This window comes from Bos indicus, chromosome 25 (genome assembly GCF_029378745.1).
Source record: "Bos indicus isolate NIAB-ARS_2022 breed Sahiwal x Tharparkar chromosome 25, NIAB-ARS_B.indTharparkar_mat_pri_1.0, whole genome shotgun sequence".
Classification (NCBI taxonomy): Eukaryota; Metazoa; Chordata; class Mammalia; order Artiodactyla; family Bovidae; genus Bos; species Bos indicus.
The window spans coordinates 42,278,270-42,292,408 of record NC_091784.1 but is presented as its reverse complement, the minus strand read 5'-3'; the positions used below and the strand labels follow the sequence as shown (position 1 = coordinate 42,292,408).

Below are 14,139 nucleotides of genomic sequence, written 5' to 3'. Positions count from 1 at the left end.
CGGGCCTGAGCTGTGCCCACGGGCGGCTTGCGCCCAGTCTGGGCAGCCGGGGTCTAAGGGTCCTGGTGAGGGCGTCACCCCGCTCCTCCTGCCCCAGGGGACCCACCTCCCCGGGAGGAGACAGAGTCCAGCTTCAGGCCCACAGGCCCATTTCAGACTCTCCCTTCCCAAGACACCCACAAGATGCTCCCAGGAGACACATCCGTGGCGGGGACGGTCTCCCTCCAGCCCTGCTGACCAGCACAGCCAGAGAGGGCCTCCCCAGCTCTCTGTGCCTTGAGGGGCGCACTGAGGGGGTCTCTCTGTGTCTGGTCGTGGGGGGAGTGAGGGGGTCTCTGGTCATGGGGGAGTGAGGAGGTCTCTGGTCGTGGGGGTAGTGAGGGGGTCTCTGGTCGTGGGGGAGTAAGGGGATCTCTGTGTCTGGTCGTGGGGGAGTGAGGGGGTCTCTGGTCGTGGGGGAGTGAGGAGATCTCTGTGTCTGGTTGTGGGGGGGAGTGAGGGGGTCTCTGGTCGTGGGGGAGTGAGGAGAACTCTGTGTCTGGTCATGGGGGGAGTGAGGGGGTCTCTGGTCGTGGGGGAGTGAGTGGCTCTCTCTCTGGTCGTGGGGGAGTGAGGGGGTCTCTCTCTGGTCGTGGGGGGAGTGAGCGGCTCTCTCTCTGGTCGTGGGGGAGTGAGGGGGTCTCTGGCCATGGGGGAGTGAGGGGGTCTCTGTGTCTGGTTGTAGGGGAGTGACGGTGTCTCTCTCTGGTCGTGGGGGTGAGGGGGTCTCTGGTCGTCGGGGAGTGAGGGGGTCTTCTCTCTGGTCGTGGGGGAGTGAGGGGTCTCTGGTCTTGGGGGTGAGGGGGTCTCTGGTTGTGGGGGTGAGGGGATCTCTGGTCATCGGGGAGTGAGGGGGTCTTCTCTCTGGTTGTGGGGGAGTGAGGGGGTCTCTGGTCTTGGGGATGAGGGGGTCTCTGGTCGTGGGGGAGTGAGGCGGTCTCTGGTCATGGGGGAGTGAGGGGGTCTCTCTTTGGTCATGGGAGGAGTGAGGAGGTCTCTCTCTGGTCATGGGGGTGAGGGGGTCTCTGGTCGTGGGGGAGTGAGGGGGTCTCTCTGTGTCTGGTCGGGGGACAGTGAGGGGGCCTGGCAGCTGAGCTCCCTGTTGAGCCCCCCAACCCCAGCAGCTGGGCAGTGGCCCTTCTGGAAAGGGGATGGGGGCCACACTGGTGTCCAGCAGAGGAGCCCCAGAGGGAGGCCCCGGCCAGGCTCCTACCCATTCCACCCAGAGGAAGCATCCACAGAAGCACACCCGGGGTCACTGGACGCACAAGAGCTTCTAACATAAGACGAGAATAAAGCAACCTGGACAGACAGAGACCGGCAATGAGACAGGCCTCGTCAGAGGCTGCCCCACGGCGGGGCCAGGCTCCTGTGGACGGCGGGGAGGAGCTCAGACAGCAGAGGACGCCTCCCAGAGACACGCCAGACAAGCAGAAAAGAGCAGAGACAGGATGCAACCAGCGACCCTGGGGGCCCGGCACCGAGCTGGTGGCAACTTCACAGAGAGTCTGCAGAAGGCGGGCAGGAGAGGACGTCAGGGAGATCGCACAGATGCCCCCGGAAGCAGAGGCCACGCCTCCCGGGCCAGACGGGCGCAGAACACGCCACATCCTGCAGGGAGCAGGAGCCGGATCCACACGAGCTCCAAGTCCCAGGGCCACAGGCAGGACTGACCACCGACCTGAAGAGGCGGCTGCAAAGCTGTATGGAAACTGGCTCCCGCCTGGAGCCTGAGCGCAGACGACGGTCTCCAAGAAACCCTGCCCTGCCGTCCACAGCCCCTGGACACGCAGCGGGATGGGGCCAGCAGGGGAAGGGGAGCGTGGACGGCGGGGCAGGGAGCTGACAGCAGGGAGCGCCGCCCAGGGAGGCCAGCCCGCCATGACGGGCTGCGGTCTAAGCGCCAGGAAGCATGCAGGGCCAGGGACTGGGGGAGTGTGAGGCCAGCAGAGGACAGAGAAGCAAGAGGAGCCCCGGAGCGGGTGAGACTCGTGTGTCCCCACAGGACGCCACGTGTTTCAACTGTGAGGAATGCGGCCAGTCACGGGATGGCCCACGCCCTTGCCAGGATGCCCAGGCCACAGTCACGGGGTGGCCCACGCCCTTGCCAGGATGCCCAGGCCACAGTCACGGGATGGCCCACGCCCTTCTCAGAGGGCCACTCATGCCCTTCCCAGGACGCCGCCCACAGCCATCATGGCAGCGCGAGGCGACCACAGGCACTCCCAAAGGGCTTCTGTCCCTGAGACAATGGTGGTGAAAGCCCTGGGCGGCTGGGCGCTCCGGATGGGAGGGGGCGCTGACGGCACCAAGGGTGGCTGGTGCTGAGACCAGCCCCCCAGCGGCCTCCCACCCTGACTCCGTGAACGGACCCCTGGGCGGGTGGCTGCCACAGCGGGGAGGCCCCGAGCTGGCCGGGGACAGGCCCCTGCGGGCTGCGGTGCGGGCTGGGCCCCTGCAGCGACGCTGTTTAGGACTTGGAAGCAGCTTCTGAAATTGTCCTTTGGGGGCTCAGGACAGAATCATTTTTCTTTCTGAAAAGTGAATAAAAAAAGGTAATGCTGAGATCTTCAGGCTTTATAAAAGCAACAAAAGGTTGAATTCTTCATCATTAGAAAGAGCATCTCTCTGTGCAAAAGGGCCCACTCCCAGCATACCCGAGAGACAGCAAGAGGAAGGCCTTCGGGACTGCCCGGCAGTGGGGGTGGCGGGGGGCAGGATGTGGGCTGGGGGGGCACCGTCTGCTTTTCCAAGAGCTGGGACTACCAGCTCCCACGCTCACACACAGCCTGTCCCCCGGGCATAGAAGGGGCAGCCACAGCAGGAGTGACAGCCGCCCAGCTCCGCACCTCTCACCAGGAGCAGCCTCTGTGGTCTCGGCGCATCCACAGGAGGCGGGGAGCATGGCCGGCTCTGCGATGGGGAGGCCAAGGCTGGGGACACGGGCGGGCCGGCTCTCCCGACTGCCCTGGCTGGCGGCTCAGATGGAGGCTGGTCCGCCTGGGGAGCAGGGCTCCCCACGGCCTCTGGACGCTCGGCCTCGGGCCCCCGCAGGCTGTGAGCGCCACTGGCTCTGCTCAGGCCCCGCGTGGGGCCGCTGCCAGGGCTGAGTTATTCATGTCTGGGAACGCCTAAACTACTTCAGCTTTACATTTTTAAATATTTAATAATTAGGCATCAAATATTAATGCCATTTTATTAGCCACCGCGGGAGCCGGCGCTGCAGGGCTAGGACTGGGTGAGTGCCCTGGCCCCGCGGGCCACCTGGAGTGGGGAGATGGTGGGGTGTCTGTGGGCACTGAGCTCCACGAGTGGGCTCTGTCACAGCGGAGCACGGCCTGCCCCCCGACACGGCAGAGCCTCCTGCTGGGGGAGGAGGGGAGGGGAGACGGAAGAGAAGCCCGCGTGGTCCGCAGGTGCTGAGGGGCTCGCGGCCAGCCTGGCAGCTCCGCACTCCCGCGCTCCCCTCCCGACACAGCGCCCAGGCCGGACACCTTTCCAGGAAAGGCACGCCAGGCATACCATCCCTGCTGCTGGCTTCAGCGACAAGGGGCCAGGACCCAGACTCGCTGGCCGGAGCCTCCTGCCGCCAGAGGGCCCCGAACAGTCTCTCCGCCATGAGTCCAGGCCCCCTGTGGGGCCGGAAATTGCACGTTTCATGTGAGAGAGGAGACGCAGCCCTGGAATTTCATGCAGATGAGCAGCATGCGTGCCCACCGCCAGGCTGCCTGGCAGACGCCCGCCCTGGTGAGCGCAGTGCCGGCTTTCAAATGGGCCTCGCTGTGTGGTTAACTGCTCACTCGGCAAGCAGCTTGTCACCTTGCACAAAAATGATCTGAAAAGACACCAGCAATTACAGCCCACCAGATTACGGGGTGGGAGAGTCCCAGGGTGACAGGCGGGCACGGGTGCGATACCACACTCCCCGGAAGCCAGCCTCCCCCACTGCCGAGACGTGGCAGCGGGGGCCCGGGGGGGCGGCCTGTCCCCCGGCCCGAGCCGCGCCAAGTGCCGACGGCCACAGCGTGCCCTCCGGACGCACACAGCCCTGGGTGGGTTAGACGTGGGGTCAGGCCCAGAGGCCAGTGCCCTGCTCAGTGCCACCCAGACAGAGAACAGGGGAGCCGGGTGGGCCCCCAGATGCCCCCGGCAGAGCCAGCCCTGCAGTGAGGACCGCCCTGCGTCCGGGTCGCCTCAGCACAAGGCTGGCCCCTTGCTGAGGCCCCAGCACGGCCTCTGGAGGCCCCATGTTTGGTGGGGTTCCCCTTGTGAAACTCGCCACTCTCTGATGACTTATTCACCTGCTTGGTTGCCGACCACTGACATCTCCTACCTAAAGCCCCCACAGGGGGGACCTGGGTCACGAGGGGTGCACAGCTCGTGACTGCCGCTCGCCCAGCCAGCTGAGGCTCCCTCCGCACGCACCAGCTGGTCTCAAGCTTTGGAAGCATCGCCACGCGCACCCCTACCTCACGGACAGGGAAACGGGCTCCGGCAGTCACAAGCAAAGCGCCTGGAGATACACTCGTGCGGACACACGCACGTGCGCACACACACACGTGCACGCTCTTCTGCACACATTCACACACACGCCAGGGCCAGAGACCACCTGGAGGACAAGCGCCTTCGACACCCGAGACGGAGCGTGAGCACACCGCTGGCTGACACGGGTTTCCAGTGGCTTCCACACACGCCCTGCAGGCTACCCCCAGAGGAGACTCCGGGGAGCAGAGGACGAGGGGGCCCTGGCCTGCTGGTTTGGGTGGGGAGGAGCCCGGGGCGGTGGCTGTGAGCTGCTAGCCGGCAGGCACTGTCCCGAGTTGGGGGCACTTCCAGTAGGCTCTGGCTCTGTCCACCCCACGCTGCATGTATTATTAACTCCTGGTGGTGGGCTCGCAGAACATGAACTCCCCGGAAGGCGAGCTCCCTCTCAGAGACAAAAGGCTTCCAGAGCTCATCTTTTATTGACTGAGTTGTTCCGAGTCAATCTGTCTGCTTTGGGCGAGACGGGAGTTTAAATTGTCTCTCTCTTTCTCCTTTGGAGACAAGGCAGTTTATTAAAGCTGTTGACGGCTGCAGCGAGGCCTCATGGCCAAACTGCAGGGACCCCCTCAGACGGGACGGGAGCAGAGACCCTCGGAACCAGCTGGCTGCAGACTCGGGAAGCAGCAGACGGGGTGGGGGCAGCCCGCGGGGTCTGTGGGGCCAGGACACAGGCTTCCCACTGGAGCCGGGCCTGGGAGAGCACCGGGAAGATGGGCTCCAGCCTGGGGGTGACCACACGGAGAGCGTCCTGGCTCCGCCTGTGAGGAGGAGCGAGCCTGATGCACACGCCTGCCGGCGGAGGGGAAGGGGACGGTCTGGTGGTCCTGCAGCCCCTCTTGGCCTGGACGGCCCTGGGGTCCCAGCACACAGGGCCCTGGTCAGAGGTCACAAGCGCCCAGCGTAGCAGGTGGTGCCAGCTCAGGGACAGCCTCTGCCCGGGATGGAGGAGGAGGCTCAGAGGGGCCAAGGGAGTGGCCCGAGGACACACGGCAGTTGGCGGCCGTCAGGACCAGAATCTAGGCTGCATGAACTCTGCTCCTGGCCCAGGGTGTGGGGCTTGGGCTGACCACCAATGACGTGACAGCACGTGGCTCCCCCGCAGAGTCCAGACGTGACGCACGTGGCTTCCCTCCCCCGCAGGGTCCAGACGTGACGCCCGTGGCTTCCCCCTCCCCCCGCAGAGTCCAGACGTGACGCACGTGGCTTCCCTCCCCCGCAGGGTCCAGACGTGACGCACGTGGCTTCCCTCCCCCGCAGGGTCCAGACGTGACGCACGTGGCTTCCCCCTCCCCCCGCAGGGTCCAGAAGATGCCACTGATGCCCACCCCCCGCCCGGCCACGGGAAAGCCTTCTCCCCCAACCTCCGCCCAGCCCCCACCTCTAGAGAGGTCCCCGACTACGAACAGCTGCAGCGCCAGCACCACGTGATCCACCCAACGAGGGCAGGGAGGGAGGTCCTCCGGGGCGCCCCCAAGGTGGCGGAGCTTTTGGAGCGCCTGCCGTGGGGCACCCAGCAGCGGCAGAACAGCTCCCTCCCTGGAGCCCCCAGAGGAACGCAGCCCTGGCGGCTGCAGCTCAGCGAGGGCCCAGAGCCCAGCTGTGAGGCCACAGGGCGCTGAGTGGGAGGACGGCCACGTGGGGAAAGAACGGGAACCGCGCTGCCGCCGGGGAGGCCCTCTGGCCGACTCTTAGACATAAACTATTGCAGAGCCTGGCAACCCCACTTCCGCCGAGGGGAATGCAAACCTTAGTCCACATGCAGGCCTGGACTCAGATGTTCACAGCAGCCAGGGCGTGCGAACAGCCTGTGGGCGCCAGCTGACGGGGAGCCCGCCATGGAGCATGTGCAGAGGGGGTCACTCGAGACAGAGATGAGATGCCAACCCTATTATGTCATATAGACGCCCATGGGCTGGGGGACCCCCTTCCTGCGAGCCTCCAGAGGGGACCCACCGACAGAGCCAGAGGCTGACGGGGCTGTGGGGGGCGCGGACACTGATGGCAAACGGGAGTGAAACCCTTTGGGGGTCCTGACGTCCCGGAGCCAGATTATCGGGACTGCTGCACAATACCCAGTGTTTACTGGAAACACCTGCTCACGTAGAACAGGAGACGACTGGGCGACTAGGCGTTCTTTCCAAAGACTATCAAGAGCGTTAGGTTCATAGCAGAACTGACTGGAGGTGACAAAGACTGCCTCCAAACCAAGCCACACCACCCCCGCAGCATCAACACACCCTCCAGGGGGGGCGCTCGTTCACGAGCCCACCTAGAAGCCACGAGCCCCACGGGCCACTGCTGCCGCACCACTCACTTGGGGGCCGTGCCGCCTGTGGGTCTGCCCGAACGTGTAACGGCGAACATGCAGCCTCCCAGTGGTGCAGAGGACAGCGTCCTCGCCCTGAACGCTCCCTGGGCTCCACCTCGCCCCCCAGTGCCCCTCATCCTCCCGTCTCCACCGCTCCGCCCTCCCCAGACCGTCGTGCCGCCAGTCACATGGTCTGTCGTCTTTCCCGACCGGCTCCTTGTGCTCAGTCACGGGCATGGAAGTTTCCTCCATGTCTTTCTTGTGAATTGGCGGCTCATTTGTTCTCAGTGCCGGATGATGCTCCACTGTCTGGACGGAGCGTGGTCTGCGCCCTGTTCGCCTCCGGAAGGCCTTCTCGCCTGCCTCCAGGCTGTGGCACTCGCGGGTTTTTGTGTGGACATACATGTGTCCTGCTCCTCCAGGTGAATGCTGAGGGGTGTGGTGGCTGGGTCATATGGTCGCTTCGTAAGAAAACACCAAACTGGCTTCCCGACTGGCTGCGCCATCTTGTGCCCCACCAGCCACGGATGGAATTCCCGTTGCCTGCCAGCATTCGGTGATGGCAGTGAGGGGCATGGGTCGTTCTCACGGGTTTGGGGACTCTCGCTGTAGCCTGGAGAGGTCAGTTCTGACCCCGCTAATCCTGTGATGCCCAGGAAACAGCTCACGGAGGAATCCCATCAAGATCCGCGAGCTGGGGAGAGGGGGATGTGGGGACCCCACAGACGCTGCAGACACACGCCCTCCAGGGCCGCTCCTGCCCAGACAGCCTGATCGCCCAGGAACGTCCCCGCTGCCCATGTTTTGAGCAGGCTGCCTCGCCTGGCTGCTGGCGCTGTTTCCAACGTGGAGAACAGGGCTGGGTGGGTGCTGGGTGGGGACGCTGGGCTGCTGACGATGCCGGGGTCTGGCCCCTGGACGGCGTCAGGTCTGCCGGTGGCCGGGGACAGGGCAGGGCCACCAGGGACTTGCTCATGGGCAGCAGGAGGCAGAGGGGCCGCAGCCGCCGCGGCGGGGGCTCACACGCCCCTCCCTCGGCCTGTCTGCCTGCAAACCCGGAGATTAAATTACACGACTTCCTTACAACTCCAATTAAACACCTAATTGATGGTGTTGCCCTTTATTACCTGACACCAAGAACAAACAAACAGCACCGAGACAGCAGCCTGGGACACCAGTGATTAAAGCGCCACCGCTTTCCGCACCAGCCTGCCTGGGAGCGGCCGACGAGGGCGGCTCCCCACGCCCCCCAGCGGGCCCACAGGGGGCCTCTCTGTGCCTCCCAGCGGGCCAACGAGGGCAGCTCTCTGCACCCCTCAGGGGGCCGACGAGGGGGGCTCCCTGTGCCCCCCAGTGGGCTAACCTGGCGCCGCCCCCTCCGGGTGCACCTGGGCTCAGGGGCTCTGCTGACATCCAGGCTCCTGCAGGGCTCCTCTTCGGCTCTGGAGAAGCCATGCTGGAGGCGGTAACCACCGCCTAGCAGCTCTGGGCAGCGGCCAGGGCAGCAATGCCCACCCTCGGGCCCAGGGGCCCTGCCTGACCCCGTCAGCAAGCACGGTGAGCTCCCCACGCCTCCAGGCCCCTGGCTCGAGGGCCCGTGTCCCTGAGAAGGTGCGCGCCCTGCCAGGAGGTGGAGGGGCAGGACCCCAAACCCTCGCCCTCTCCCTCCACTCCCACCCTTGGCTTCCGGCTCTTCTCTGGGGCTTGGGTCCTGCCTCCAAAGTAGACGCCTCACTGGAGCCATAGGTCACCTGCTGTGAGTGTGTTGGGGGAGCTACCGGACAAATGGTTCTCAAGCTGTTTCTGTTTTTCTAGCAGAAGTGACCCCGGGAGAGCCGCAGGAATGGGAGGAGAAGCAGGCAGGCTTGGGGCCTGGGGCTGGGGCTGGGAGACGCACGGGCCCCCAGCGGAGGAAGGTGGCCTGGACCCCCGTTTCCCGACATGGCCCGGCAGCGGACGGCAGCTAGGAGTGGGGCGGGAGTAGACACACACGTCCCGGGGCCTGTGCCTGCAGAGGGCCTCCAAGCAACCAGGGGCGCCCCGGCCTGGCCCCTCCGTCCCACAGGCCTGGCGATCCCCCACCCGTCCAGAGACACGGGACGCGACGAAGCTGAAAACTCGCCCACCAAGCTAATTTATATCTTTAAAGCAGTGTCAATAAAAACCAAAACCTCAACGGCTTTTTCTTGAACTTGACAAAACATTTCTGAAATTCATTTAGAATAATAAACTTGCTAAGGAAATCTAAATGAAAGCAAAGAAAAGGGAAAAGCCGTGCTCTACAGCAGATATGCAAACATACTTTCTGTTATAATTACTAAAGATGTGGAACAGAAAAATGAAATAAACTCCCAGAATCCATGTAATAAAGACAAAGAAAAATAAAGACACATTATAAACCTACAGGGCAAGGAATGATTATCTGATGGACGGCACCCAGGCAGCCATCTGTGATCAGGAAAAAGATCAACTGAGGCCTTCACCTTATGCCACATCCCAAAATACGTTCCAGGCAGATTACATCTTTAAATATAAAATACAAGCCAAAAAGTCACAGAAGAAAATAGAATTTATCAAGTCAATAAAGAACTTTCTAAGCTTAAATGGAATAGACTGATGAAACTCCAAAATAAGTTAACACTTTCTATACAAAATAATCATAAAGAAAAACAAGAAGTTAAACTTCTGTACAAACTGAGTAGAAGAAGAGATAAAGGAGCTCTGGTTGTGATAAGACCATTCAGAAAAGAGGAAGTAAAAAATGTCTCCTTATCAGTAATGACGTGAGATGCCATTTCTATTAGAAAGTCTCAAGCGTGCAGTGGTCAACCCTCTGGGCGCCCGCCTGCAGGGTCTAGCCGGGCGTAGGCGTCTGCGGGCCCTGCACTGTGTCCTGTGCTCTGCCTCTGACTTGCTGCCAAACCCTCCCGGCTCGCCCACCAGAGGGCCTGGCGCCCTGGGGACCTTGAAGCCTCTGCCGCACGTGGCCCCTGAGCCTTTACGGAGCCCCGGACGCTGGTCGTCGGCTGTCTCCATGCTAAGTGGCAGGGCAGCGGCTGCACCAGAGGGTCTGTCTGCTCACCAGTTCAAGGTCGTGTGCGTGGTTTTTAACAGCTCTGGTGACCATGAGTTATCCTCACTGGATTCGGGCCACGGGTTCACAAGTTCCAGGTCTGGGAAAGAGGAAGGAAGGAAACCCACCGGCCCTTCACGAAGGCGCCGACCTACAAGGAGGGAACAGCCGACCGCCAGCCAAGAGACGCGCCCACGCAGGCAGATGGGGGAAGAAGCCCCGGGTGCAGAGCTGACCTCCCACGGTGACCGTGGCTTGGGGCCAGCCTGGGCCGCAGGGACAGCTTCCTGATGGAGTCTTTCGCGCCTGAATGCAGTCTGCCTCTTCCTTTATTAGAAGCCCCCTGACTCCCTGCTCAATGCGCGGCCGTTTTCAGCACACAGACCTTTTATGTGCCTTGTTAGAATTATACTCAGAAATTTCATTTTGGGAGAGTGAGCAGGGATGGTATAATGTCTTAGATTTCAGCTTCCCTAACTGCTCACAGATGTCATATTCGCATTATACACACAAATCATGTAAGTGAATTCAGCAAGGTTGCAGGATATAATGGGATTCCCGGATAGCACTAATATTAGGTCAAGAACCTACCTGCCAATGGAGGAGACGAAAGAGATGTGGGTTTGGGTTCGACCCCCAGGTCGGGAAGATCCCCTGGAGGAGGGCAGGGCAACCCTCTCCAGTATTCTCCCTGGAGAAGCCCATGGACAGAGGAGCCTGGCAGGCTATGGTCCCAAGGGTCACAAAGAGTGGGACACGACTGAGCGACTGAGCACGGATATAAGAGCAACACACAAAAATCAATGATGAACTCACTGCATTCTTTAAAAAAAAAAACAAAAAACTTCTTGGGCTCATCTGTGTAGACAAACACATCATCTGCAGAGAGGAAAAGTTGTGCATGACTTTCAGACAACAATAGAACAGGAGAAGCTCAGACCAAGACGAGCAGAGACGCCAGAACTACTGACGAAACAGCAAGCTGAACTCAGCAACGTGCGGAAAGAAAATATACCGCAGACAAGGGCGATTTACCTGGAATGCAAGGCTGGTTCAACATATTAGTAAACACTTTCACGATAACCCACCACACTGACGGCCTATGGAAGAAAAACCAGATAAGCCTATAAGTGATGCAGAAAAGCATTTGAAAAAACTCAACACCTAACGTGACCAACGCTCTCGGCAGACTCAGACTAGACAGGAATGAGCAAGGGCATCTGCAAAGAGCCCAGAGCTGACCCCGCGCCCCCCGGACCGGGAGTAGGGCCAGTGCCCACGCTGACCACCGCGGCCCGGCACAGTCGTCAAGTCCCAGCCGCGGCTACAGGGAGAGAACGTGCGACCCGAGGCGCCAGGCCCACAGGAACAAGTGCAACAGGCCGTGCTCACAGCCGACACAACCGCAGGCAATCAAAATCAAAATCCTCCCAGAGCTGACTGGCCTTAGCGCGGCCACGGGCTGCAAGCCCAACACCAAGATCAGCCACATCTCTGTGTCGCTGTTGATCAGGTCACAACCCACTCACTCCTTCTGACCCCGTGGACTGCAGTCCGCCAGGCTCCTCTGTCTGTGGGGTTTCCCGGGCGAGAACGCTGGAGAGCGTTGCCATTTCCTTCTCATACACAAGCACAGAACAACGGACACGACAAGGAAAAACACGCGCTGAGGATAACGAGAAATTAACAAAAACGAGACACACGAGCCTGTTTCTAACAAAACACGCAACTGGTGTGTGCGCTGAAAGCCACAAGAGGCTGATGAACGAGCTCGAAGAAGGCCTGAGTCAGCGGAGAGACACGCTGGTTCTGGACTGGGAAGGCTCATCACGGTAACGATACGGATTCTCCTCAAACTCATCTACAGAGCCAGTGGATTCCCCGTGTAAAGTTCACCAGGATTCCTGCAGATACAGACACGCTGATCCTAAAGCTAAACAGAAAGGCCACAGAAACAGGGCTGCCAGACGCTGTTGAAAAAACAGCTTAAAGTGGGAGGGATTACGCCGCCGACCTTAAGACGTCCTTCCCGTCCAGCTACCAAGACTCTGCAGGGACACTCGGGGCAGCAAGCGGGAGGGCCGGGAGGAGACAGGACCACGGCATCAGTCAGCTGACGTGGCAACGTACAGAGGTGACTGATGGAGCCACGACACCATCTCAACACGTGATGCTGGAGTCTCTGGACATTTACAGGAGAAAGCCCCCCAGACAAACAAAAAAAAGAACCTCAACCTGAATCTCACGTTACAGGAAAAATTAACAAAATGGGTCACAGATTTCAACGCAGAACTAAAAGACCTAAGAGAGAAAACGTGAGGAAAAAGGGTCCTGACTTGGGTCTGCTGAAGTCCCTAGATCTGACTCCTAAAAGAGAAGAACTGACCATTAGAGCACATCCAAGTTACAGGCGTTTGCTCTGCGAAAGACTCTGCTAGGAAACGCAACCCCCAAACCCCAGCCAAAGACAAAAAATGGACAAAAGCTTGAGCCCCCACCCACCCAAGGGGATACAGGCAGGGCTAACGTGAAACAAATCATGCTCAGCATCTTTACACGTCAGGGAAGCGCCAGTTACACCTTGGGGGCCTCCACCTGGGAACGACTGAAGGGCCCAGTGCTGGCGGGACGCGGAGCCCGGAGCCCCCGTGGGGCCAGCAGGGGTGCGGAACCGCAGCCAGCCTCGAGGTTCACAGTGCACGAACCCCGTGACCCAGTGATCTAACTCCGGTGTTCACCCGAAGAAACGCAAGAACGCTCACAGGAACTGGCAGTTACTTCCTGCCTTCATTTCCAGGTTTGGTCATGGTCTGGGTACCTGACCCACCCTCTGTGGGCTCGGGTTCCACGTCAGCTCCGTCCGAAGCCACCACGGTGCTTTTCAGATCCACCCTCGTGCTGCTAACCCCATCTGAAGACCCCAGCAGGCCTCTCTGCCGCCTGCTGCAAGGCCGGGAGTTGAAGGATGCCAGTGACAATGCCAACGCAGTTCTGCCGGGGTGGGGCGGGGCGGGGCGGGCGAATGGGGAAGGGCTGAGCGGGAGGGACACGACTCTTGTCTCCGCTTCCCACTTCCCTGCAGTCTTCCTGGCTGTTCAGAGGCGGCCCCTCCAGCTGAGAACAACCAGCGGCAAAGTGCAGGCAAGGCTCTTCTTGTTACAGGCTCGGGCTCTCCCTGCTCCCCGAAGGCTCTAGGTGCTCAGAGACCAGCTCCTGTTGAGCACAGCTCTCTGACCCAGGTTACACCCACCTCTACGCCTCAGGCAGCCAGACCAGTGGCCACAGGTAGCCCTGAGTCCATCACCGTGTGCCAGGGCCGAGCCACGTGGGGCCTCAGCGCCCTCACTGGTGACCCATGGCTGCCTGGGCCCTGTGCTCAGCACTGACGTCCCGGCTAGTGCTAATCCAGGCCGGTGGCTCTGGCCAGGGGCCCCCCGGCAGCCCCGTCCTCCCCCTGCGGGGCAGGCACTGGCTGAAGTGGGAAAGGGGGTGAGCCTCGGTCTGCACAGAGAGGCAGGAGACAGAGCAGACGACGCGGCTGCTGCTGGCTGGCCTGTGGCCACCTCCCCGTGGTGGCCTCTTCCCTGGGCAGAGCGAATGGCACTCCAGGCAGGGGCCCAGGCACAGCCCTCTCCAGGGACCCCGTGGGATCGGTGGCATAGTCAGGCAGGGACAAATCTGATCACCTCCTGTGCATTGCTCTGACAAGATTAGATTTTAATATTAATGTATTACCTAATTAAGCACCAATTAGTAATCTCTCTGGCCCAGGCTGGGTGGGTAGGGAGCCAGCTCCGGCAGGGGAGGGGAGAAGGGGTTCAGGCTCCTGCTGATCGAGGGCCATGCTCCTGGCAGGGGCTGTCCTAAGGCTGAGGTCCAGGAACAGCTGGCTACAAGCTCCCCCACCTATTGCGGTGTGGTCACCCACGGCTGGGCGGCTGCCCCACACTGCCCCTCCTGGCCCCCAGTGCGGCTCCTGGCACAAGGGAGCCGGGGCACCTCTACTGCTGGGTCGCCCCCATCCTGGCTGCCAGGTGTCACCGTGGAGACCACGCCCGCCTACACGACCCCCAGGGCATCTGCAGGCCAAGCGCCGAGTACACAGCAGATGAGTCCATCAGGGGTGTGGGGCTGTCCCGCAGGCCACGGGGAAGGTGGGGAGGGCCCTTCTGTC

At 61.4% G+C, this 14,139-nt stretch overlaps 1 protein-coding gene across 2 annotated transcripts in view; it reads right to left on the bottom strand.

The window, feature by feature from the left end:
- The window catches only part of MAD1L1 (mitotic arrest deficient 1 like 1), a 247,067-nt gene that overhangs the window by 26,294 nt on the left and 206,634 nt on the right, over positions 1–14,139 (bottom strand). The window lies entirely within an intron of this gene.